Source organism: Megascapheus bottae, chromosome 3, assembly GCF_031878675.1.
Source record: "Megascapheus bottae isolate mThoBot1 chromosome 3, mThoBot2.hap1, whole genome shotgun sequence".
Classification (NCBI taxonomy): domain Eukaryota; kingdom Metazoa; phylum Chordata; class Mammalia; order Rodentia; family Geomyidae; genus Megascapheus; species Megascapheus bottae.
In genome coordinates, this window is record NC_143511.1 from 8,299,635 (window position 1) to 8,327,265 (window position 27,631).

A 27,631-nucleotide genomic window follows, 5' to 3' on the forward strand; every position below is an offset into this window, starting at 1 on the left:
AGTTATTTTTTTAAAATGAATAAACACCCAGAAGATAGGGAAAGTAGAAAAGTATGTTCCCCAATGCAAATTGATTAGCCTTTACAAAGTATCTTGCTGGCATCCAATGTTTTGAAAATTGAGCTACTTGGAGATATGACCTGGGAGCTAAAAGTACATGGGGTCAAATTATGTTCCTAGGCCGTGGAAGGAGTTGGCTGAGATCTGGTAGGAGGCAGCAGGCAGGAGCACTGAGTGAGAGAGACTGAAGCCAGAAGTCTGTTCCCCTCTATCTGTCAATTACCTCTCCTGTCTCCCCACGGGCTCTGTGCACAAGGACCCACTTTACTGATGAGGGGAATGCCTAGCACGTTTCTGAATCCCTGGACCCATTAGGGATCTGGCTGAGCCCCAACTGCTGCATTCCTAGCTGGACTGCTGGGGGATGTCTCTTGTCCTTGCATGTGTGAGGTACTGGGTACCTGCTCTGCCTTTCTGAAAACTGAAAACCCTGTGAAGATACATCTCATTCACCAGATGGTCAGAGGCACTGGCCAACCGAGGGCCTTACCCTTGGACGTCACATTCATTCCTTGTCAAAGAAGAAAAGTAAGATCTTGAACTTATTATTTGAACTCGAGGGATGAGGAATGTGTTCTGTGCCTTGCCTTTCCCTCCCCTCCCCTCCCCTCTCTTCCCCTCCCCTCTCCTCCCCTCTCCTTTCCTTTCCTTTCCTTTTCCTTCTCCCAGTCTCTGGGCTTGAGGAACTCAGGGCCCTGGCACTGCCCCAGACCTTTTTGCTCAAGGCTAGCACTCTATCACATGAGCCACAGCACAACTCGGGGGCTTTTTCTCTTTATATGATACTGAGGAGTTGAACCCAGGGCTTCATACATGCTAGGCAAACATTCTGCCACTAAGCCACATACATTCTCAGCCCCTGTGCCTATTTCTTCTGGTGCTGAGTTCACACCCTTAGGGTGTGTCCTTGGGAAACGCCCACTGTCTGGCTCCAAGCTCCCCACCCCCCCATACCTGGGATCCTTTACCTGGTGGCCCCAGCACCCACTGGGGCCTGCACATGACACCGTGGGTGTGAGGGACAGCACAAGTGAGAAGCCCTTGGAATGCCCCACAAAACCATGGTGATATTGTTGTTGAAAGAGCACTGTTTAGTGTTAACAGGGGTCCATGCCTGTGGAACCTTTTCTCCAGTACAGCATTCCTTGATCAGATCAGAAACAACTGCTCCATGGGGGAACATCACTAGAAGAAAGATTCTCTGCCCTTAATTATCCCCCTGCCCCCAGTCCCATCCTTGATTACCTGTGCTGGCCTGAGACTCTTTACCCATAATTGGGTCTAATCAGTCATCTCATCTCCCAAGTCTGCTGCAAGATTCGTTGAATTGTGATGACTTTCAATACCTTGTGTGCATCCTCTGGAAGCCAAGGTCTGGGTTTGAATTGGGGGTGCAGGGATTGATTATTCCAGCTTCTAACCACCTGGGGTAACCCCAGCTTGAATGGGCAGATCCAGGCTTGGAGCTGGGGACACTCACTGGCCACTGTAGCTAGACCTTGAGCTCCAGCTGCTTCCTTAGACACTGAGGTCAGCCCCTTTCTATATTCCTTCCTTCCTTTGAGCTAATTATGGCACGTGAAGTTGCAGGCCCTTCCTCTTCCTCTTCTTTTTTTGGGAAAAATAACCACATTTGAACACCCTTTGTAGGCCTTCTTTCTGTTTCTAAGGTATTAGAAGATGTATTTGATAGATCTACATGTAGGACCCAGGAAGATGCTATTCTGTTCATTTCTTTTCTCCTCTTTCTTTTCCCATACATTGTCCTTCCTTCCCCCGCCCACCCCCCAGTGTTTGGGTTTGAACTGAGACCCTGGGCACTCTCCTGAGCCTCTTTGTGTTTAAGGCTAGTGTTCTACTCTTTGAGCTACAGTGCCACTTCCAGTTTTTTCTGAGTAGTTTATTGGAGATAAAAGTTTCATCGATTTCCAGCCTAGGTTGGCATTAAACCATGATCCTCAGATCTCAGCCTCCTAAGTAGCTAAGATTACAGGCATGAGTCACCAGTGCCTGCCCCCCTTCTGTCTGTTTCTCTTGTCTGTCTGTCTGTCTCTCTCTGGGGCTTGAACTCAGGGTCTGGGTCCTGTCCCTGAGCTTTTTAGCTAAAGGTAGCACTGTACCACTTTGTGTCACAGCATCCCTTCTGGTTTTCTGGTGGTTAATTGGAGAGAAGAATCACTCCAAAGCCTGGGATGGATCCGAACCATGATCCTCAGATCTCAGACCACAGCATGAACTGGAAATTTGATTTGGGGGGGGGTTGTGGGGCTTGAATTTAGGGCCTGGGAGTGGTCCTTGAGCTCTTTTTGCTCAAGGCTAGTACTCCACCACTGCCTTTCTTCCTTCCTTGTTTCCTTCTTCCTTTTCTTTCCTTCCCTTTCCTTCCCTTCCTCTTCCACATTACCGTTAAATCCAGGAAGTTGGGTGCCTGCTCATGGTCGCCCACACCCTGCACTACCAGGCCACACCCCTGGTATCCAGAGACACTTCCAAGTGGACCAAAGGCATTCACCTCCTTTCCTTATTGTAGCGGCTGTGTGCAGTGCGGCTGTGCAGACTGTGCAGGGTGGCGCCACTTGTGTGTAGGTTTTGTGGACCTGCTTTGGGAATGGGGAGCCAATGCTTGTTCTGTTGACTGCACGGGAATGCAGAAGCAGTCACTGTAGGAATAAAAGAAATAAATTGCTCCTTAATTGGTGGGCAGGGCTCATCGGGCTGCCTACCCTCACTTGTTTTTTTTTCTTTTTAAATGGGCAAGGCCCGCCCACTCCAGGCACCGGGGGCGCTGGTTATTTCCCACCAGAGGGTTCAGGAATCTGAGCTCTCCCCATTACCTTAGCGCACAACTCCAATAAACTGTGTAAGGCCACATCTGGCTGGGCCTACTGGCAGCCCTGGGGCCAGGCTGGGCCATTAGCCAGGGCGCCTGTGCACATTCCTTCCAGAACAAAGGCCTCCCTGGGCCTGGGCCTGGTGTTCCTCTACACTTTGTAATCCATCACCTTTCCTAGAGATTTCCCTGGGCTTCCATCCCTCTCCTCACTAGCCATTTTGGAGGTAGATCAAAGGTGTGTTCAGATTGAGAGACAGGGAAAGAGTCCAAACTCTGGCATCTCATCAACCTAGAACAAAATCGCTCTTTGTCCTGGCTGCCCTGGTCATCCCTTACCTGCAGTCTGGGGCACACCTGCAGGGAACCCTGAGCTTCGGCTGGAGCATGGTAGGGAGCCACTTGGTGTATCTATGCTCCTGTCAGCACTGACTGACTGCAGACCCACCTCTACCTTCATCTTGCTAAAAATCTCCTTGCCCCAGGGTCTGGAAAACATCCTTCCTGCTGCCGCCAGGGCTGACTTTCCTGTTCTTGGGAGGTAGGAGTACTAGCTGGGACTGGTGACACAGCAGAGGCCTGAGTGACAAAAGCATTTGTCAGTCTAGTGAGGACAGGTGCTTCCAGTTCAGCTCATCAGGAATGGACTGTAGAGTGCAATGTCCAGGGGTGAAGGAAAGGGAATCCCGTGTGTGTGTGTGTGTGTGTGTGTGTGTGTGTGTGTGTGTGTGTCTGTGTCTGTCTGTGTCTGTGTCTGTGATAAGCTGGTTAGGGATGTGTGCAGCATTTGTTCAGTAAGTATCAGGACCCATCTAGGTAGACTGTGTGCCTTTGCTTTTAGTCATTCATTCGCTTTACTTTTGGTGCTAGTCTTGGGACTTGAACTCAGGGGCTTGGGTGCTATACTTGAGCTTTTTTTCCTCAGGACTACCATTAGCACTCTACCACTTGGGCCACAGTTCCACTTCTGGCATTTTCAGTGCTTAATTGGAGATAAGAGTCTCAGACTTTCTTGCCCCGGCTGGCTTTGAACTATGACCCTCAGCCCTCATCCTCTGGAGTAGCTAGGATTACGGGGATGAGCCACTGGTGCCTGGCTGTCCTTGGTTTCAAATTAGGGGGTTTTCAACTAAGTTTTACAGAATAAGTGCTCATTATAGACTTTGCTACAGCTAGGAAACACAAGGAAGCAGGCACATTGTCCTTCAAATATTACTGTACTCTGTGCTTGTCAGCTTTCCAGCATGTAACAAAATGCATGAAAAAAATCAAGTTTAAAAAAGAAGAGTGGGGGTGGGGGGAGTTTGGCCTAGTGGTAGTGTGCTTGCACGAAGACTCGGGTTTGGTCTTCAGTACCACATACATAGAAAAACCCAGACGTGGTATGGTGGCTCAAGTGGTAGAATGCTAGCCTTGAGAAAGCCCAAGGACAGTGCTTTAGACCACGACTAGCAAAAAGAAAAAAAAAAGAATTAAGAAAAAAGAAGAGAGGAAAAAAAGAAAAAAGAAGAGGAGCTGATAATGTGGCTTAGTGGTAGAGTGCTTGCCTAGCATGCATGAAGACCTGGGTTCAATTCCTCATTACCACATACACTGAAAAGGGCTGTAGTGGCATTGTGGCTCAAGTGCTAGCCTTGAGTAAAAGAAAAGAAGCTCAGGGACAGTGCCCAGGCAGTGAGTTAAAGCACCAGGACTGGTAAAGACAGAAGAAAAGGAGAGAGGAGGAGGAGGAATTATTATTTTGATGTGTGATATCAGAGATTTTGGTCCTTGACCAATTGCTTGCTTACATGGTTTTTTTTTAAAGTGTGTGTGTGTGTTTAAGACTCATTCTGAAGATCAGATGTCAGAGAAGCTGAAAGAAGAAAGCAGAGAGAGAGAGAGAGAGAGAGAGAGAGAGAGAGAGAGAGAGAGAGAGAGAGAGAGAGAGAGAGAGAGAGAGATCAGGCCCTAATACCCCTTATGAGCTAACTTCCTCTCACTAAGCCCCACCGCCAAGGGTCCACACAGGTTGTGACCAACCAGGGCCACATTTATGATCTAAATTGGAACATCCCAGATGCTATTATGTTATTATGTTAGCCTTGCTCAGTTGTGCGCTCCTACCCCCACCTTTTCTTTGGCCAGTCCTGGGGCTTGAACCCAGGTCCTAGGTACTGTCCCTGAGCTTCTTTTTCTTCCACTTGAACAATGGTGCTACTTCTGGCTTTTTCTGTGTATGTGGTACTGAGGAATGGAACCCAGGACTTCATGCATGCTAGGCAAGCACTCTACCACTGAGCCACATTCCTAGCCCATATATGCCTGTGTGTATCTTTGTACATAGATCCTTGAGAAGATCTGGGCTAGTTATGTTCTTGGAAAGATTGCTAGTGATTGGAGGTCAAATGACACAAACGTAAAACAATCTTGTGGTAAAATACACATGGCATGAGGTTTAACATTTTAGCCATTACTAGTGCTTAGATACATAACCATGCTCTATAGCCATCTGTCTAGAATTCTTTCATCTTGTAAAACTGGAGCTCTACCTGTTAAAAATGATCACTCTTTGACAACTATCATTCCAAGTGTGTTCACACTACCACCATAACTGGTGTGCATACCATCACACCCAACTTTTTAATTGAGATGGAATCCTTAGGGCTTTGGGGCTGGTCTCAAATCATGATCCTCCTGATATCAGCCTCTTGAACAGCTCATATTACAAGTGCAGGCCACCATGTTCCAACTATTGGTTAAGAAAGGATACCCAGAACTTTCTGTCCTGGGTTGGCCTCAAACCAATGTCAGTTGTAAGTCAAGTTGCTAGGATTATAGGTATAAGCTGCTGCACCTGGACTGTGAGCCTACCTTCTATGGGGCTTCAAGGAGGTGGAGCCACATAGAATTTGTTCTTTGTGACTGGCTTAGTTTTCTTAGCATAATTTCTTCAAGGTTTGTTCATGTGCCTGCCTATCTATCTATCTATCTATCTATCTATCTATCTATCTATCTATCTATCTATCTGTCGTGCCAGTACTAGAATTGAACTCAGGGTTCGGTCCCCTACCACTTTGATGGCCAGTTGGAGATAAGAGTCTCATAGACTTTCCTGACTGGGCTAGTACTGAACCAGCTTGAATTGAAGCTGTGAGCCCCTGGTGCCTGGCGGTTGGCGGTTTGTTCTTGCATGTATCATTTTTTTTTTTAAGGCTGAGTCATATGTGGCATGTGTCAACATGCCACATTACACTGGTACATTCACTAGTTAATGGACCCTTGGGCTGTATCAGCCTTATGGTGATGAAAAATAATAGTATTAAATATATGTATGCAGCCGTCCACTTTCAGGCCTTCTGGGTTAGCCACCACTTTTTGGGGTTCCTTGTCATGGTTAGTTGTAGCTAGAATCTGGTGTGTTCACCATATCCTCACACTGTCCTCCACAGAGCGCGAATCAGACCCCTGGAAAAGGAGAGGAGGGAGCTTTCTTATCAAGCCATTTTGACAGATTGTGTAAACTCAGTGATTAATAGAATGAGATATCAGGAAGAATGTCTTTCATTAAAAAAAATAAAAATAAGAGGGAAAAAAAAGCCTTCGGGGCTGCTTGGTTTTATTTTCAATTAAAGGGGTCTGATGTTGTTTCTAGAGAACAGTTTTAATTTGGATAAATGGTTCAGTCTGGGAACCACATGCCAGAGGGAATGATCAATGAGAGCAATTACACAGGGTTTCCTTGGCTGCTTTTTTGGAAGGAACAGCATGGGACCTGGCCTTGGCTCTTGGGTGTGACTCTGGGGAGCTGAGCACTGGAAGAGTTGAGCAGCCTTTTTGATTGGGACCAGGAGCTAGTGGGGACCAGTCACCATGGCTGACGCTGGTTAATTTTTACCCTCCAAGAATGCATTCACAAACCCTAGTCAGGAATGTCAACACACTCCTCGGGACATATTGGACCGAAATTACTCAAAGTCATTTATAGAATTGGCCAACTTTGGAGGAAGGATGAGGAGTTGAATTAGGTGTCCATTCACTGAGAGTCTTCCAGGCACCAGGGCCAGGCAGACCTGTGGGCCCTGGAAGGGAGAGAGCTGCAGCATGGGTAGGGGTGTTTAACAGGGGTTGCTTCTCCTTCCTTCCTTCCTTCCTTCCTTCCTTCCTTCCTTCCTTCCTTCCTTCCTTCCTTCCTCCCTTTTCTCCTCTTCCTCCTCTTCTTCCTCCTCCTCCTCTTTCTTCTTTTTGGGTCTGTCATGGAGCTTGAACTCAGGGCCTGGGTGCTGTCCCTGAACTTTTCTGCTCAAGGCTAGCACTCTACCACTTCCGGTTTGTCCGTGGTTAACTGGAGATAAGAATCTCAGGGACTTTTCAGCTTGGGCTGGCTTTGAACTGTAATCCTCAGATCACACCCTCCTGAGCAGCTAGGATTGCAGGCATGAGCCATCAGCTCTTGACTGGGGGCTTCTTTTTAAAGAGGATATTAGGGTGAAGGATGAATGGGGGTACCTCTGGAGAGGACCAGCTGGGTGCAGAGAATGCCCAAAGGGAGTAGCCACTGCGGACATACCTGGGCTAGCAAAGGGGATTTGCAGAAGACACAGTGGACAGCCTACTCCTTAACCCAGAGATATAGGTTGAGTCTGGTACAGTATCCCATGGACTTACAATGGTGTGGTTGTGGATCTGCACAGTGCCCACTGATCTAGAGGACTGTCGGCTCTGAGGCTGGGAAGGGTCCTCAGAGGAGATCCAAATTTCTGTGAGTACACACTACAGACATAGGTCTGCAGGCAGGGTGAGCTCTAGAGCTTGAGGTTCTGATTCCTTTTCCTTAGGAAGGACAGGTAGGTGGGAGGTATAAAGAAAAAAAAAATGTTTAGCGCCCTCATGGAGGCTGAAATGGGAAAAAGGAGACACCATTGGTTTAGCCTTTGGTGAGGACAGGGTGGGGCCTGTCTTGAAACAGGAAGTCAAGTTGCAATTCAGGGGTTTGTGGGGAGCCGGAGCGGCCGCCATTACAAGATGGCGCCTGTTTCCTGCCTCACTCCTTGTAAACAACTTCTTAGTTCTCCTTATTTGGTATGTGAGTGCAGAGCCCTTGCTCGTTCCATTGAGTCTGCACGTATGACGCAAATGGCCTGACCAATCCCGAGTTTTAAAATGGCCCTGGCAACAGAATAGCCAATGGTAGAAAGCCCCGTGTTCCTTGATTGTATATAAGCAGCCGCATTTCCCTGCCCAGCGCCCCTCTGCTTCAGCTCTCCCTTCAATCAAGTTGCTCTTCAATAAAGCGTGATACGAGAAGGATCCTCGGGTGGTGTCTGTTCTTCCCTGCTGGTCAGGGGTGCCGGGCGCCGCAACTGGTGGCCCATTATATCTATTGATATTAAGGACTGTTTCTTTTCTATTCCTTTGCATCCCAGGGATAGAGAACGTTTTGCTTTTACCCTGCCTTCTGTTAATCATGAACAACCTGATGCACGTTATCAGTGGAGAGTTCTTCCGCAAGGAATGGCCAATAGCCCTACAATATGCCAACTATATGTTGACACAGTTCTTTTCCCTGTGAGACAGCAATTTCCCATTGTTAGAATTCTTCACTATATGGATGATATTCTAATAGCTGCCCCTGAGCAGAATATCCTTTTTCAAGTATTTAGTAAATTGTCTAAACTCCTTGCAAAGGCAGGCTTAAACTTGGCACCAGAAAAGGTGCAATTTTCAGAAAAGGTTCAGTTTTTAGGTTCCATAATTTCTCCCATAGCTGTGACACCCCAAAAGGTCATCTTGAAAACAAGTCATTTGCATACCCTCCATGATTTCCAAAAATTAATGGGGGACGTGAATTGGGTCCGACATTTTCTTAATGTCCCTCGCTCTGAGTTGCTGCCTCTCTTTTCCTTATTGGAGGGAGACCCGGATGTTACCTCACCTAGAAAATTGACTGTTCAGGCTAAGAGTTCCATTCAGCGTCTTGAACAGGCCATAGAAAATGCACAACTCTTGCGTGTAAATCCATCAGCGCCAATCTTATTGTGTATATTTAAAACAAAAAATTATCCTACAGGAGTATTATGGCAAAAAGGCCCATTGTTATGGCTGCACGGAAATTCTTATGGCTTAAAAACTATTCAGTATTTTCCAGAATTAGTTGCTTTATTAGCTCTTACAGGTTGCAAGGCGTGTTTGACTCACTTTGCAAAATTTCCTGACAAACTAATTATTCCTTATACCCGGCAACAAGTACAAATATTGGCTGCCTCTGTTGACTGGTGGGCAGTTTTGGTGTGCTCCTTTCCAAATATAATTGACAATCATTATCCCAAACATCCACTACTGAATTTTGTGCGTGAAGATTGGGTGTATTTTCCCAAAGTTACGGAAAAACTGCCTCTGAGTAATGCCCTAATTATATTTACAGATGGGTCAAAAACAGGCCGAGGTGCCTATGTAGTTCAAGGAAAAGAGCCAGTAACTTTAAATTTTCGACCAGAAACTCCACAAGTAGTTGAATGTCTAACAGTTTTAGAAGTATTCGGAAAATTTCCTGAGTCTTTTAACCTATATTCTGATTCACAATATGTAGTTAATGCAGTGGCATCCCTGGAAGTCGCAGCCTCCATAAAAGGTAGCAGTACAGTTTCAAATATATTATCCCAACTTCAGAGTTTAATTTTACAAAGAAAAAATCCTTTTTTCATTGGTCATATTCGGGCACATACTAACTTGCCTGGTCCGATGTCAGAAGCCAATGCCTTAGTGGATTTGACTGCCAGAGCCCTGGTGGGCCTTTCCCATAATTCTGTTCAATTAGCACGAGATTTTCATCAACTTTATCATGTTTCTGCAAAAACCCTTCGTTATAAGTTTTCCATTTCACGCCAACAGGCTAGAGAAATTGTTAAAGCTTGTCAATCCTGTGTAGTATATCATCCCTCTTTCATAATTGGAGTTAATCCTAGAGGCCTTTGCTCTAATGCCTTATGGCAAATGGATGTTACTCATGTGCCTGAGTTTGGCAGGACAAAATATGTTCATGTTTCAGTGGACACTTTCTCTGGCATATTGCATGCCACGGCCCTTACAGGGGAAAGGGTGTCCCATGTTAAAGTTCATTGCCTGGAAGCCTGGGCAGCCTGGGGGAGACCATTAAAATTGAAAACAGATAATGGCCCTGCTTATGCCTCTGCCGGATTTCGCTCCTTTTGCACTCAAATGCAGGTGGTCCATTCCACTGGCCTTCCCTATAATCCCCAGGGTCAGGGAATTGTGGAACGCGCCAATAGAACACTTAAACAACTCTTATTTAAACAAAAGGAGGGTATAGGCAGAGATGCCTCCCCCAGAGAAAGGCTGGCCATTGCACTGTTTACCTTAAATTATGTAACAGTGGATGACAATGGACAATCAGCTGCTGATCGACATGCCAGTAAAATAGCAATACCACCCACACAAAAAGTAATGTGGAAAAATGTTATTGATAATAAATGGTATGGACCGGATCCTGTAATTCAGAGATCCAGGGGAGCTGTTTGTGTTTTTCCACAGGGACAGGAATCCCCCCATTGGGTACCACAGCGCCTTGTGAGGACATTGGAAGAAAGTCAAAAACCCAAAGAAGATGAGCATTCTGAAAATCCTACTGCTGCAAATAATGCTGTTGTGGCCACTGATGGAGACTCGAGTATTGTGGGCAATAATGAAGACATTTCCTCTGCCAATGCCAGTGACTAGCACTTCTAAAGTATATCCATATATATTTACGACTAATAGTTCCTTGAAATTACCATCTATCCCTTATGATTCTGGACGAGGAAATTTCTCCTTAAGTTTGAATTTGACTCAGACCTTGTGTTTTACTTTATCTATGAATTTGAGTACCTGTATAATTTTTCATCGACAAAATATGGGAATGTTTTATCCCCAGCCAAATGGTGACGCGGTAACACCTTCAATGGTATATCAAAAGGCAGGGCTGGTGGGATATTCGGGGTATGTTCCATCTTATGGAAATCACATGAAAATTGGGGAAATTTTATCAGGATCTACAAAAAGTTTTCCTTTATTGTTTCCAAAATGCACTAGTGGTGCTTGGTGGCCTTGGGAGTGGACAGGTTGTCAGAGTTCTAGATATGCTCATGTTGCTTCTGGTTTTCGTTTTTCCCCTGCTATCGCTGATTTTGGGAATTTTACCCATGCCTCATGTAGACGTGATTATATTTTTCAAAGAGCAGAAGAAGATACTGAAAATCCCTTTGATGTTTGGTTAATTTGTGGGAAATATGCTTGTAGTGTTAGTAATGCTTTGGCTTTTATTAATGGAGGAGAGTTTAGGCATTGTAATAGCACCATTAAAAGAGATATTATGATAATTTGTCCCAGTTCAGGGCCATGTTGCCCCAGTTCAAGTCAATGTACACGTTCTTGTACAATTAGGGCACCAAGAAATAATGTTACCCTAAATAATTGTGCATTTAAGGGCAGTTATGGCCCTACCCCTGTATGTGTATGGTTTCCCTTCATGTTTGTTATTTTTAATTCAATTGATATTATTGATGGAGTTATAAATTGTTCCTCTACTGTATGCTATTTAAGTCAGTGCTGGAATGCTAGTGAGTTTGATTCTGCTGTGGTTATGCGTATGCCTACTTTTATTCCTATTCCGGTAGAAACTTCTGAAAATGATTTAATAGTGAAATTGAGAAGAAGATCAAAGCGTGATTTTGGAGTGACTGCACTAATTATTTTAGTGTCTTCATTAATTGCAACTGCCGCTGCGTCTGCTGCCGCTATGGTCACCTCCATTCAGACTGCGACTACTTTAAATACTTTGTCCGAAGCGGTTTCACAAGCTATGGATACTCAAGTACAAGTAAATCAGCATTTAGCCCGAGGACTTATGATTTTAAATCAAAGAGTGGACTTGTTGCAAGAACAAATGGATTATATGTTTCAATTTACTCAATTAATGTGTGTAGGAACCACATCTGGTTTATGTATAACTTCCTTGGATTATCATAATTTTTCACATGCTGCAAATTTATCCCGAGAATTGGGTTATATGCTTCAAGGATCTTGGACTCAAGAATTTGAAAATCTTACTAATCAATTACGACAGGAAATTATGATTGTAAATTCCACCCGTGTTAATATTGCTACTGTGGGAGAATTGGTAGATTGGATGTCTCAATCCCTTAGTTGGGTTAAAGAATGGGCTGGAAGTGTGTCCTTAATTGTTATTTTATGTGTTGGGTTAGGATTATTATGCTGGTTTGTTTTAATTTTGCGTAGACAAATTATTAGACAAAGAAAGCGCGATTACATGGTTATTAAACAAGCTTTTGTGGCTCTTCAGCGGCAAGAGTCCCCACAAGCCTGGCTGGGTATGTTGAAATAGGAAGTTAGAGAGCAACACTTGCTCATGCACTCACTGCCTTGGAGCAGGGACACTCCCCCCAAATTTGGCTTGCAGCTGTAAAAGCCAACTAAAAGTGCCCTGTACTGCCTTTGCACCCTCGAGACCTTGGTCTATTGCACGAGGAATAGGAGTACGGACAGCCAAGAGTTGTGAAATGCTGGACAAAGTACCACTCCTGACCCTAACAGGTCAGGGAGAGCATGTGCGTCAGCATATGGGTCTGCGCCCCTAGCCCATCTCCACAAAGGGGAAAAGAGGGCCTGGAGGGGAGGGATCCAGGGTTGGCCACCTGGGTCACTCCTCTAAAATGGGACCTCGAGTTTATTTTGGAGGACAGCACCTCTACTCTCTTCACAACAGGTATGTTGGCTTGCAGCAACAAAACAAAAAGGGGGAGATGTGGGGAGCCGGAGCGGCCGCCATTACAAGATGGCGCCTGTTTCCTGCCTCACTCCTTGTAAACAACTTCTTAGTTCTCCTTATTTGGTATGTGAGTGCAGAGCCCTTGCTCGTTCCATTGAGTCTGCACGTATGACGCAAATGGCCTGACCAATCCCGAGTTTTAAAATGGCCCTGGCAACAGAATAGCCAATGGTAGAAAGCCCCGTGTTCCTTGATTGTATATAAGCAGCCGCATTTCCCTGCCCAGCGCCCCTCTGCTTCAGCTCTCCCTTCAATCAAGTTGCTCTTCAATAAAGCGTGATACGAGAAGGATCCTCGGGTGGTGTCTGTTCTTCCCTGCTGGTCAGGGGTGCCGGGCGCCGCAGGGGTTGGGCTCTTGATCACAGCCCAATAACCTAATCACCTTCCACTAGGTCTACCTTCTAGAGGATCCCACTGGCTCTCAACACTGCATGTGAAGGTTTTGCTGTATTGTTAGCAAATCACTCAAATCATGCCCAAAGAAAACACAGTAGCCTACTTTAGGACAGCATTGACCCCTGTCTGTCCCTGGAAGACCTTTCTCCTTTCCCTCTGATGAGCTTGATTTTAGCCAGATGATGCTGTCAGAAAACTTATGAGACATGTCATTGACTACACAGATTGATTTACCTTGCTCTTTAACGCCAGTTTCTCCCTGCACTTACTTAGTGATCATTCAAGCTACAGGTCAGGTAAGTGCATACTGTGCTTTTCAGACCTTTTGTTTATGATTAGGAAAAAAAAACAACTACTTGTGGCTCACACCTGCCTATGATCCCATCTACTCAGGAGGCTGAGATCTGAGGATCAAAATTCAAATCCAGCCATTACAGGAAAGTCCATGAGACCCTTATCTCCAATTAACCATCAGAAAACCAGAAGTAGTGCCATGGCTCAAGTGGTAGAGCAAGTGGTAGAATGCTAGGCTTGAGTTGAAGAGCTCAGGGACAACACCCAGGCCTAGAATTCAAGTCCTACCATGGACAAAACAAACAAACTGGAATGATTATCGTATGCTTTTATCATGTCTTTTTTTCCCCCCTGCTGGTTCTGGAGCTTGAACTCAGGATCTTGTCACTGTCCCTGAGCTTCTTTTAAGCAGCTCAAGATAAGTACTATTGATCACATGCTTTTTACAAGGTGCTCTGGTGCTAGGTACCAATGGTTCACACATGTAATCCTAGCTGTTCAGGAGGCTGAGATGTGAGGATTGCTGTTTGAAGCCAGCCTAGGCAGGAAGGTCCCTGGAACTCTTCACTTAACCACTACCAAGCCAGAAATGGAGGTGTTTGCTCAAATAGTAGAGTTTGAGCTGTGAGTGGAAAAGAAAACAAGTGAGATCTTGAGTTGAAGTCTCAATACTGGGGGGAAAAAAGTGCTCTGCTCACACTGTACCAAATTACGGGATTATTTGCATTTCTAGTCTGTTTAGATGTTTGCAAGTGTTTCATTTTAGAAGCATAATGTGTCATTACCACAAACCCATACCCCACCCTGAGCACTTGCTGACCTCTCCTGTCTCCTCTGGAGTGACTTCCGAGAAAACCTAGGGCACTGGCTATAACTGCATGAATGATCCCTTAGCTAAAAGGCTAGTTTGTCAGTGGCTAGTTTGTCTTTTAGAAAACTCCCATGCCACTTAGTCTTCCTGTTTGATTTTGCGCATGGCTATAAGCCCCACCCCAAGCAATGGATGGCTCTTGTGAGCTGGTGGTCAGTAGTGTCCAGGAGCGTTGTCTTCTTCTCACAGATGGCCTCAGATGGGTGTGGCCTTTTTGACTACTGTGGCTCCTGGGACACCATGTACAGTATGCTCTGCCATCTGTGGCCAGCTGCTTGCTGACCAAGCTATTAGTGATGGCCATGGCTCTGTGATTGTGGCCAGGGCTCTTGGTGGTTGTCCAGCTGGGTTCTCAGTGCTGAATTCAGCTTTCTAACCTGTACCAACCCAGCTAAGCTCCACTTAGATCCAGGCTTCAGTTTCCAGTGCCAACATGGGCTGAGCAGATGCTAGGAGCTGACAAAGACTTTGACCGTGATCTTCATTGTCCTGCATCCCCTTGACCCCTGGAATTACCGCTTGTCTTTTTATCTATACATGGGTTATTTCCACCCATGTGCTGACTCTGTCCTCACATCTGTGTGTTGTGGGGACATCAGCATTTTGTCTCCTATAGTACCAGATTTTGTGGGGGGGGGGCTTGAACTCAGGACCTGGACAACACTGTCCCTAAGCTTTTGTTCTCAAGGCTAGTGCTCTGTCATTTGATCCACATTTTCCCTTCTGGCTTTTGGTCATTCATTGAAGAGTCTCACAGACTTTCCTGCCCAGGCTGGCTTTGAACTGTGATCCTCAGATCTCAGCCTCCTGAGTAGCTTAGCATTACAAACATGAGCCACTGGTACCTAGCTCCAGGCTCTAGATGTTTGCTTGTTTGTTTTGTCAGGGGCTTAAACTCTAGGCCTGGGCACTGTCCCTGAGCTCTTCAGCTCAAGGCTAGCGTTCTACCACTTCGAGCCACAGCTCCACTTCCAGTTTTCTGGTGGTTAATTAAAGATAAGAGTCTCATGGACACCAAGACATGTGAAAGGGTATCAATGTATGTGAATTAATGCACCTTCTATCTGGCAAATATCATGTAACCCTTTTACTAATTACAATAAAAAAAATATAGAGAAAAAAAAAAAAAGAGTCTCATGGACTTTAGTGCCCAGACTGGCTTTGAACCGAGATCCTCAGATGTCAGTCTTGTAAGTGGCCAAGATTACAGGTGTGAGACAGCAGTGCCCAGCTGCTTTTCTTTCCCACACATTTATTCAGGACATTGAACCCCAAAGAAGCCTTAAGTCACAAACCTCAGTGGACCCATGCCTGCACTCCTGACCTTCCAGTGGTTTGAGGGGGCGCTGGCATCACCTCTACACTGTTAGTGGGGGTCCTTCCTCCCCCTGACACAATTTGTAGTGATTGTGTCATGTTCTTTTGTATCTAGTGATCTGAACTTACAAGGACAAGGACAAGGCTGCGAATACTTTTGTGTCAGCCTGATAAGAGTTTTGGAAGTTTCTGGCAGATAGCATTGTGTCCTTGGACCAGGCATGCCTTATTCCTTGTTTCCACCCCTGGGTATCTCTAGCCTCTAGTCTCAGCCCTAGCTTCTGCACCCCACTGGGAACTTCCTAGTTTATTTTCTTACTTTGAAAGAGATCTGCTTGCATGTGCTTTTGCTACTGTTTCCTGAGATACTTTCCCCCCCCCCTTGTGTCCTAAGTACTTGCCTCTGAGCTTTTGTGCTTAAGGCTAACTCTACTATGTGAGCCACAGCTCCACTTTCAGCTTTTTGGTAGTTTATGGAAGATAAGTATCTCACTTATGGAATTTCCAGCCTAGGCTGGGTTTTTATAACAGTCCTCAGATCTCAGCCTTCTGAGTAGCTAGGATTACAGATATGAGCCATTGGTGCCTGGCTTCTGGTTGCTTTTGAGATAGGGTCTTACATTTATGCCCAAGCTGGTCTTGGCCACAATTCTATTTATATTCCCTACCTCCATCCCTTCAATGACAGGCATGAATTGCCATACCTAGCTTTTTATTGGTAGACATGATCTCTTACGAACTGTTTGTGTGGGATGGTCAGAATTACAGGCATGAGCTACTTTGCTTGGTGACTAGTTTTGTTTTCTTTGAAAGTAGCCATGTTCCCAGTTTGCTTCTTACTGAGAGTTAAGTACCTGTTAGAACCTCTGAAGGCCCCTCAATGTGGTAACACAAAGCTGTGATCTTACTTGTCCTTGATCTCATGAGGATTCTGGGTTGTGGGTTGAGGATTCTATAATTTGGGGACAGAATGCACAGCTCTAGGAGAGATGTTTGGATGTGTGTATTAAATATCATCGTGTGTGGAAGCATGTGGCTGAGTGGCTGGCCTGGGTGGGAGATGCTGGGTCTGGTGTTTGTGACCCCATATCAGCTGGGGCACTGTCTTTTCTCTTGAGGCAGCAGCTGGCTTCAGGGCCATTGTATCCAACAGCTGGTGCATGGCCTTGGCCCTTTGTGAAACCCAGAGCCGGTGGCATGTGGGTGCAGTACCCACATCTGCTCTGCCTGGATTTGCACCTAGCACTATTCTGTCACCATTTGTGTGAGATAATGCTGGGAAAAGCAGGGGTTAATAAACCTCAGGCTGGTCTCCAGAATGGAAAGGACCCACCCCAGGGTGGAGGTATGGGTAGGGCCCTGGTAGCATGAATTATTGACTGTGTGACACCCAGAGTGGGGTGCTTCATCTGGTCCTCTGTCCATTCACTCCATCTCTCGTTCCTCCAGACAGCTTTATACAGTACACACTGAGTTTCAAACACTCACTGGGGACCCCGAGGCTCTGGTTTGTCTAGCTGCACACACCCTCAGTGTTGAGCCTTCCAGGGCCTTCCTTCCTCCACCCATGACCTCCAGAAACTTAGTTCCTGCATTTCCTGTCTAACTGGGCCAGGTGACTGCAGTTGTCCCCAGGCTGTAGCCCACGGCTGGCTGATTACTCTGCCTTCCCTTTCCTGACATTCAGGTCACCCTGGGCTCTCTGCATCCCAAGTCTTAGGTTTCCCTGTAACTGGCTTGTCTTTTTTTGTATATGTGCTGGTTCCTAGGGCTTGAACCCAGGTCTTAGACACTGTCCCTGAGCTTTTGTGCTCAAGGCTAGCACTCTACTACTACTTGAGCCACTGTTCCACTTCTGGCTTTTTGGTGGTTAATTGGAGATAAGAGTGTCTTAGAATCCTGCTCTTCAGATCTCAGCCCCGCCTACTTGCTTATCTTTTTTTTCTGGTGACTTCCCCCTCTTCTGTATTGGGGTTCCAGCTCAGGTCCTTGTGGCAGAATACCAGACTGGTGTTCTACCACTTGAGTCACACCTACAGCCTGCTTTATTGCTGATTATTTTGGAGATGGAGTCTCTCAGACTTTTCTTCCCCAAATGGCCTTGAACTGTGAGCTTCCACATCTCTGTCTTCTGAGTAGCTAGGATTATAGGTGTGGGCCACACTGGCTCTCCTTAATCTTTTTTTTTTTTTGCCAGTCCTGGGACTTGAACTTTCTTAAGGCTAGCACTCTACCACTTGAGCCACGGCACCAGTTCCTGCTTTTCTGTGTCTATGTGGTACTGAGGAATGGAACCCAGGGGTTCATGCATGGTAGGCAAGCACTCTATCACTAAGCCACATTCCCAGCCCCATTTTAATACTTAATTTAATAGCATACTTTAATTGTACAAGGAGGGTTTCATTCTGACATTTCCATATATGAATATAATAGAACCTAATCAAATTCACCCCCTCTACCACATTCTCTTGCTTCACTTTCCTGCCCCCTCTTTTTTGGGGGGTGGTGGTGGTGTTCGGTCTTTAATTTAGGGCCTTGAGCTCTTGTTTTTTTTCCCCACATGAGGCTAGTGCCCCAACAGGTGAACTGTGTCTCCACTCCCCTGTGTTTTGCTGGTTGATCGGAGATAAGAATCTCACACACTGGGCTGGCTTCCAGCCACACTCCTTAGATCTCAGCCTCCTGAGTAGCTAGGATTACAGGGTGAGTCCTAGGTACCTGGCTCACCTCGTCTTTTCAGTTTCTTCCACAAGGAAACAAGAGCCTGCTGGAGTTGGTCGGTGTAGACAGCGGTGGGCGTCTGTCCCCAGCCCAGTGGAGAGCTGGTGTCCTGTGCCGGTCCCTGCCGCGGGCGCTGCGGGGGCGGGCAGCCGGTGAGGCGGCTCCTTTGAAGGCCATTGATGGACAGTGTGGGGTGGGCGGTGTGATGTCTGCCAGGCGGAGGGCGTGGGACCTTCTGCCAGGCTGGGAACGGTACCTGTAGCCTGTGGGTCAGAAAAGAAAAGACAGTGCCGAGGGGCACGCATTCCTGGCTGGCGGGGATTCCCTGGGAGGTGGCCGCGCCGCTTTGATCCTGCGGGGCACCTGGCTTGCTGAAGCTTGCTCCTCCTATTGGGACCACACAGGCTGCGTTTCCTTTTATGTGGGGAGCCCACACGGGGCGGAGCTCCCGCCTCCTGGGCCGGGAGCCCCGCCCCGCTCCCCGGCAGCCACGCCCACACGCCCGCCAAGGGGTGGGGCTGAGGGTAGGCCTCGGTCGGAGGTGAGCCAGAGGATCCTGATGGGTGATGGATGGACAGGTGGACAGAGGGCTGGGTGGGTAAATGGGGATGTCGGCTTCCTACCTACCTACCTACCTGCGACACCAGCCCTGCCCTAAATACAGCGTCCTTCCGGTCCTCTGGGGGATTCCATGACACAGTTTTCTTTTCTTCCTTTCTCCTTCCTTCCTTCCTTCCTTCCTTTCTTTCTTTCTTTCTTTCTTTCTTTCTTTCTTTCTTTCTTTCTTTCTTTCTTTCTTTCTCTTCCTTCCTTCCTTCCTTCCTTCCTTCCTTCCTTCCTTCCTTCCTTCCTTCCTTCCTTCCTTGTCCTGGTGCTTGAACTCAGGGCCTGATCACTGTCCTTGGGCTTTCTCAAGACTAGTGCTTTACCACTGGAGTCACACCACCACTTCCAGCTTTTTCCATACATGTAGTACCAAAGAATCGAATCTGGGCCTTTGCTGATGCTAGGCAAGCACTCTACCACTAGGCCAAACTCCCACCCACACAGTTTTCATTTGTATGTGTGCCAGCCCTATGGCTTGAACTCAGGGCCTGAGAGCTCTCCCTTAGATTTTTCCCATTCAAGGCTGGTACTCTACAATTTGATCCAGTGGATTTCTGGCCTTTTGCTGGTTAGTTGGAGCTAACAGTCTCTCAGATTTGTCTGGGCTGGAGACAAACCACGACCTTCAGATCTCAGCCCCCTGGCACACACAAAAAAAGCAAAAGAAAATTGTCTCTTAAAAAACTGTCTTGGACTGGGAATGTAGCTTAGTGGTACAGTGCTTGTCTACCATACATGGAGCTCTGGGTTCGATTCCACAGTACCACATAAGTAGAAAAAGCTGGGAGTAGTGCTTGGGCTCAAGTGGCAGAGCCCTATACACGAGCAAAAGCAGCTCAGGAACAGTGCTCAGGTCCTGAATTCAAGCCTCAGGACTGGCCACCCCCCCCCCAAAAAAAGAAAAAGATCACCCAAGGATTTAAGGATAGTATAACATACAATCTACACATAGCCTTCACCTGGCCATGGTTGGTTGTATGAATGTGTATGTGTGCATATGGGAGCATGCAGTGCAATGTATGCATGCATTTATGTGTGTGCATGCACATCAATGTACCTGCAGACACACACAAGAATGCATACAGTGTGCATGTGTGTATGTGTCTTGCTTTCTTAAAAGGAGATAGACAGTGGCTTTTGTTATTATTGTTTCTCTTTTGTTCTCCAGGCAAATTGTTTCTTACCTGACTGAGGCACTGAAATCTAGATGGCTTCCTGGCTTGGCAAGATTACTCTGAAGGCATCCTTAAGCATTCCTTTTATTTGTCAAGTCCTTGTTATTTTACTAAGAGTCTATCTTGCAGCCAAAATAGCCTCAGGGGGAAAAAAAAAACTGAAGAAAAACTAGATGTCTCAGGAGAATGTGATAGGTTGGGGGTACATGCTGGTGAGTGTGCAAAGTAACAGTGACTCCACTGCAAAGTGACAGTGGCTCTGATTTCCAATGCCTGTTTCAGTGTTTCCTTCCTTCCTTCCTTCCTTCCTCTCTCCCTTGATGCTTCCCTCCCTCCCTCACTTCCCTCCCTCCCTCCCTCCCTCCGTCCACTTAAGTTTTTTTGTTTAAGACTGGTGCTCTACCTCTTGAGCTACCTTGAGCTACCTCTGCACTCCCCACTTTTTGGTAGTTAATTGGAAATAAGAACTTCCTGGACTTTCCTTTCTGGGCTGACTTCAGTTTCCTGAGCCACCAGAGGCCAGCAAGGGGTATGCTTTTTTGTTGTTGTTTTTTTTTGTTTTTTGTTTTTTGTGTTTTTTTTTTTTTAGATCAGAAGCGTTACTTCATGGTCTTAAGGCACAAAATGAACACATTTGCAAAGATTTAAGATTCTCTCCATAGAACAAAGGTCATGTTTTTTCTTTTTGGTGGGTCGTAGGGGTTGAATTCTGGGCCTGGGCACTGTTCCTAAGTTCTTCAGCTCAAGGCTACCACCCTACCCCTTGAGCTATAGCCCCACTTCCCATTTTCTAGTGATTAATTGGAGATAAGAGTCTCACGTTCTTTAGTGCCTGGACTGGCTTCGAACCTTGATCCTCAGGTCTCAGCCTCCTGAGCAACTAGGATTGCAGGCATGAGCCATGGTACCTGGCTCAGAGGTCCTAATTTTGTTGGGACTAAGGGAAGCTCAGCATCAATGGATCACTGGCTTTTTTTTTTTTTTTTTGTAAAGTAGGGGTGGGTTCAAGGCCAGAGTGTGGTGTTTGCCGGGAGATTCAAAATCCCCAGGGCAAGACTTCCAGTGAACTTCAAGTCCTTAGTGCCTTGAGGCCTCATGTAGGGGACCAGAGCCAGCACAGAGTGTGTCCTAAACCGTTTTACAGCTTGAACCTATGTGGGAAGGTGACCAGAGTAGAAGTGTCAGCTTCTTCATGAGAGTGCCAATGTCACCTCTGTCCTGAGACTACAAATGCTGATTCACAGTGGGCTTAAAAGAACAACCAAAAAAAGAACAAAACCAAATGAACTTGGAGGTTGATTAGCTAAAACTTGTTACTATACATGAAAACAGAGAGCAGATTCCGTTTATCTTCTTGCTCTTGAAGCCCCCTGCTCCCAGCTCTTCTAGGGGACAGAACCACACAGCAGAGCCCTCCTGCCCCCCACGAAGTCCTGGAGTTTGGTTGGGATTTGACCTTCCCCACGAAAAGAGGAAGAAACCATAGCTCAGAGAAACAAATCAGAAACCTGTGGACTGACTGGTGTGTTGGAGTATCTGGGGAGTCTGTCCCCACATTGTCCTCTCAGCCCCTTCCCTTGCTCTGCCTCCCAGTCCCTCACCCTTGTCTTATAACCCAGCTGCAAATGAGAACCGCACTGGGAGACCTGACATAAATGTTGGCTGCTGTTGTGAATACAGGGGGGGGGCAATAAACCCCCAGGGTGCAATGTTCCTAACCAGCCCCCCTACCTGAGTTCCTAGGTGTGATCAGGTCTCCAAGGTGGCTTGTGGAACCACACACACACACACTCACACAGAGGCATCTGGGGAGTCAGAGTTTGACAGATTTGATATGTGGCGAGTTTGTGTCCTGTGCTGTGTTCTCACTTTGGAAGGCTCCTTGGTCTTTGGGGAGTAGACACTGATTCTTTCAAGAAGGTTCCATGACCTGCTTACCTACCCAGGCACCACCTCCTACCATCACAAGTGGGGTGGGAAGAAGCATTTAGTCCAGGAATTCTTTTTGGGGGGAGGCACACAGAGACTTGGATTCATTCCAGTGGGGCTGTTTCACTTGAACAAGGCTGTGCTCTGCACTTAAGATGATTGTAAGAGGCAGTAAGAGTGTTTGTGTTCTTTTTCAGGTTGAGCTTTGATTGGGAGGGGGATGGGGCTTAGACAGGGTAGCTTCCATGTAGTCCAGGCTAGGTTTGTGTATGTGTATGTGTATTTGTGTTTGTGCATGTGTATGGGTGTGTGTGTGTATGTGTATGTGAGTGTGTATGTGTGTTTGTGTATGTGTATATGTATGTGTGTATGTGTGTTTGTGTATGTGTATGTGTGTGTGGGGGGGGTGTCTTGCAGAGCCTATGTGCTATCTTTTAGCTTTTTTGCTCAAGGCTAGCACTCTACTACTTGAGCCACAATTCTGTTTCTAGGTGTTTGGTATTGGAGATAAGAATTCCATGGATTTTCCTGATTGAACTGGCATTAAACTGTGATCCTCAGATCTTAGCCTTCTGAGTAGCTAGGATGACAGATGTGAGCCACCAATGCCTAGCAATCCAGGCCAGTTTGAAAAGCCTAGTGGAGAAGAACCCCAAGACCCTGGATTGAAGGAGACCCTAAAAAGACCCTGCCTCCCTGGTTTACCTCACTGGCCTGTCCCATCCTGTTACCCCCAACCCAGGAGAAGGTGACATATCCTGTACCCTTCTATCTCCTCTTCTTCCAGATTCAGGGCCTTCAGTTTTAGAGTCAGAGATGCCTGACTCATTCTTTATTCGGTTTCATTTGCTCATCTGTGGTGGAGAATGGCTGTTGTGAATAAAGAGGGGAAGAAGCAGGTAGAGGAAGCAAATTTGTAGACTTAAGCAGTTTATCTTTATTTCTGAATACAAGGGGGAAGGAAATACACAGAGGGCCAGAAGAGGGGAATGAAAGCAAATGTACTTCCTCAGGCCCTCAGGCTCTTCTTGCACCCTACTAAGGGGACAAACAAAGCCATCTGTTCCTTCAGAGAAGCCCCAAGATAGCTGGGCACTGGTGTTCCACTTGTAATCCTAGTTACTCAGGAGGCTGAGATCTGAGGATCAGGGTTCGAAACCAGCCTGAGTAAAAAGGTGTGTGAGATTCTTATCTCTAGTTAACCACCAGAAAACAAGAAGTGGTATTCAAAGTGGTAGAGTACTAGCCTTTAGTAAAAACAGCTCAGGGATAGGTCCCCAGGCCTTGAGTTCAAGCCCCATAACGGACAAAGAAAAAAAACATGGATGATTATTTGCCTGAACTTCCAAGTCAGTAGAGACTCTGTGTGTGTGTGTGTGTGTGTGTGTGTGTGTGTGTGTGTGTGTGTGTGTGTGTGTGTCCTGGGGCTTGAACTCATCACAAGGACACTGTCCCTTAGCTTTTTCACTCAGTGACTATCACTGAATCCACAGCTCCATTTCTGGCCCTTGCTGCATGACTGAAGATAATAGTCTCATGAACTTTCTTGGGGCTTTTCTTTCTTCAGGCCTGGGCTGGTATCGAATAGCGATCTCAGGCTCCTAAGTAGCTAGGATTACAGGTGTGAGCAACCAGTGCCCTCTTTCTTTTCCCTTTTCTAATAAATGATGGAAAGTAATGGGTCATTTTTTACATAGAGAGAAGTCACAGTCTGCCTTTCTCTGTCTGTCACCCCTTTACTCTGCCTTCTGAGCCCTACATTGCCCTCCTGACACACACTCTCTTTGGGGCATCTGCTGCTTCCTCATCTCTGTCATCTCAGGCAGTGAGGACCATGACAACATGTAGACTTTCACTGTGTTCATTTGCATGTTTCTAGCAACAGACTCAAGGATTCTTGCATTCTGACTCTGGTTGATCTGATCACTATTTCTTTTCTCTCCTCTACTCCTGGCTTCTGAGCACAGTCCTTGGGCTTTCCCAATGCTAGAGCTCTACTACTTGAGCCACAGCACCATTTCTGGCTTTATCTATGTATGTAGTACTGAGGAATCGAACCCACATCTTTGTGCATGCTACACAAGCACTCTACCATTAGACCAAACTCCCAACCTTTCACTATTTCTTTTATGTTAAAACTGTCTGTAGTAAGCTCTCCTCAGCCCTGGATCCTTGTATCATTGAGTGTTCCTGTTCCTTTACAATTGAGGCAAAAGCAAAAGGAAGGAAAAGTGGTCCTTGCTAGCTGGGAATGTCTGTGCAATAAGTATATACACACACATTTATGTCTGTTGTTACTGTGTGTGTGTGTGTGTGTGTGTGTGTGTGTGTGTGCGTGCGCGCACATGTGCACTGGTATTGGGGCTTGAATTTAGGGCTTGAGTGCTGTCCATAAGCTCTTTCTATCAAGGCTGGTGCTCTATCACATGAGCCACAGCTCCACTTCTGGATTTTTGGAGGTTAACTGCAGGTAAGAATCTCATGGACATTCCTACTCAGGCTGCTACCATCCTTGTATCTCAGCCTTCTGAGTAGCTGCAATTGCAGCCATGAGACACTTGGCCTTGAGCCCTGTTCTTGAGCTCTTTCTGCTTTTCTGTATTCTAATATACCTTGTATGTTAGTTAGCCAGTCTTGTTTGGCTAATCTCAAAACACCACGCAGTGACTCACCTGGTCTCAGGTGTCTTGTTTCCTCTTCTTGCCTGGGAAACCTCTGCCCTCCCTTCTAGGCACCATCGAAGTCAAGTTCTTCTCAGTGACCTTCGATCTCTGTGGGGTAAGCCAGTCCTTGCTCCTTCTTCTCTAAGGACTCAACTGATTGCTCATTTTGCAGATAAACGAGAGAGCCTGTGGCAGAATGGATGTGTCCTAGTTTCTGGTGACAGATTTGAGGATTTGTTATTCAAGAGTGGCTTACCCCTGGATTGTTCAGCTTCCCATCCTCATGCTCGCTTTGCTGATGTGCACCTTACTATTTGTGCCCCATCATTGGGGGATCCCAGGTGTCAAAAGCCAGGGAGAAGCCATTATGGCAGCTTAGAGCTTTGCTATGGCAAAGCTGGGTGGGAACTGGACAGATGATGTCATCAGAGACACAATCAAGACAAATTGGTTATTGGATAGAACTCGAGATCTGAGGCTATCAGGGTAGGAAAGTCCCTGAGACTCTAATCTCCAGTTCAACAACCCCCCAAAAGTTGTAAGGAGGGACATGAATCAAGTGATGATAGAGTGCTAATCTTGAGTGAAAAAGAAAAAAAGAGCTCAGGTATAGCACTCAGGTTCTAGTTAAAGCTCCTCTAATACTGGTACAAAAAAAAAAAAAGGAAAAGAAAGAAGGAAAAGGGGCTGCCAGCAGAGCTGCGTATGGTATGTGTGGAAAATCCCAGAGGAAGGTTCAGTCTTGCAGATGGGAGGTGTGAGATCGATGACCACATGAAGGGGTTGTGACTATGGTCGCAGCCATATTTAACTCTGGGATGAGCGGTGATTAATAAGCTCGAGTGGAAGTGAGGAGCTTGTCGGATGGGATCTTCAGGATTTGGGTTTTTAGACAACATGGAGAAGGGCCAGAAACCTAGGGTCCTGGAGAGAAGGCTGGGACACAGAGGGAAGCTACTGTGCCCGGCTCAAGTGTGGTTGTAGTGGACCTTGGGCTGTCATTCATGGTACATTCTCATCATCATGTTTGAGGACTGTCTACTTAAACCCAGATTTCCTTTGGCTGGTTCCCATGTACCCTGTGGCAGTGGGAATGGCAAAGCCTGTGGACTCCTGCAGGTCTTCTCTTCCGTCCTCTGGAATGAAGTGAAATGCTGGCCATTTCACAGACTTCTCTGCAGAGCTAAGGGCTTCTTAGCTCCGTGCTAATGTCTGGGATGTGCTGAGCTGCAGGAATACAAGCATCTCTGTCAGCATGCGTACCCCTGCTGCCTTGTGGGTTACAGGACCATGCTCCATGGCTGTTTGAATTAAACAGCCATGCAGTAGCTCCTAGCTAGGCCTTGTTCGGTGTTTTCTCCTGATAGACAAGACAGTAGCATAGCTTGTAGACAGTGCCGTGCGCTTCTAGGGTTAGAAGTGAGGAATACAGAATGACCAACCCAGATGCGTTCTCAGGGGTCTGTCAGAAATCTGGAGGACAAAAATGTGTATGTAGGAATACAACCAAGAGACTTCTGTTAAAAAGTTGAGGAATTTGGAAAAGTGAATGAAGGCTGGATGCAGACTAGCATGAATAATGGCCTCACTTGATTGATGGGGAAAAACACGTGATCACCGAGTGAGGTATTGGCTGGCCCATTCTAGCCAAGGAAATATGCTTTGCTTTGCCTCCCCCTCCCAACCCTTTCTGGTTGAAAGTTGAAGAGCAGCCTTTGCCACTCCACTGTAGACATGGAAAGATGGATATTTAGTGCCAGAACCTGAGAGATTGAATTGATGACTGGAATTTACACATGTGGTAGCCATAAAGGCTCTGCAAGCCCACCCAGACTGTTCTACTTTTGAAGGCATCTGGGCTTGCAGACCTGAAGTTAGTGTTAGACCCTCAGAGACTAAGCTCTGGGACACCACAGGTCAGTAGGACTGTACATGGGGGCTGGGGCTGGAGCCAAGGCTCGCAGGCCCCCAACTGCTAGAGCTGTGTGCCAAAGCCAGCCTCAGGCTCCTGTGCAGAGGTCTTTACTGCTCCTCATAGATGCAAGACAGTGGCTTTGGCTTGAAACCATCTATCTTCAAAGCGGCCTTTCAAGTTGTCTCAGAAATTAGAGTTGTCATTGAGCTGCTTCTTGCAGGGACTCACTCTCTGTCTGCTGTTTGCCACAAAGGCCCCTGAGAACACAATTCTGTGGAAATCACACTGGTGTCGGAGAGTGGCTGTGCAATCTTGCTATCCTGCCTACACTCCCCTCCTGACTTTTCTTTTGTTTTCTTTTTCTATGCTTGAATTTAGGGCCTGGGTGGGCACTGTCTCTGAGCTTTTTTTTTTTTTGCTCAAGGCTAGATCTCTCCCACTTGAGCCATAGCTTCACTGCTAGCTTTTGGTGATTAGCTGGATGTAAGAGTCTCTTGGACTTTGGGGCTGGTTTCAGTTCTGAGTAGCTAGGATTATAGGTGTGTGCCACCAGCGCCTGCCACCTCTCCTGGCTTTTTCGACTTTCACACTTGTTTCCCAATTTGCTTTTCCTCCACTTTTGTAACTTTAGCCTCCCTCATTCTGGTTTCTGATTTCCTTCTAAAATTTCAGGTGTGCAATGAAAGCCAGGATGGAACTGGATTGTCTTGGTTCTGGGGTGTGAATGGGGAGGGGAACCCTCTGGGGTGTGTCAGGACAGACATTTGCTTGGGGCTTTGCACGAGATGCCCATAGGTCTTCTCCGGCAAGGTCACTCTGTTTGGTTTTATATCGTTGAAGAGGAACACTGGAAAACCTGTCAACCACCACCCCTGCCTGCCTATTTTCCTTCCTTCTATTCCAAATGCAGGGCTCTGGATCTGGGGAGACCCTGCCTGTCACAGCTCAGGGCTGAGACCAGGATCCGGGTTTGGGTTCTTTGCCGCCTCTTGGTCAGCGCACTAAGTTTGAAATCTTAGTAAAGGAGAACC

General features: G+C 46.6%; 1 long non-coding RNA gene across 1 annotated transcript; it reads right to left on the bottom strand.

The window, feature by feature from the left end:
- Positions 1 to 706: 706 nt before the first annotated feature.
- On the bottom strand, positions 707 to 27,450 carry LOC150064911 (uncharacterized). Its single transcript, XR_016534842.1, has 3 exons — positions 24,695 to 27,450; positions 18,319 to 18,575; positions 707 to 2,720 (listed from the first exon to the last, which is right to left on the bottom strand). It is a non-coding gene; the product is annotated as an uncharacterized LOC150064911 (long non-coding RNA).
- Between the last annotated feature and the right edge of the window lie 181 nt (positions 27,451 to 27,631).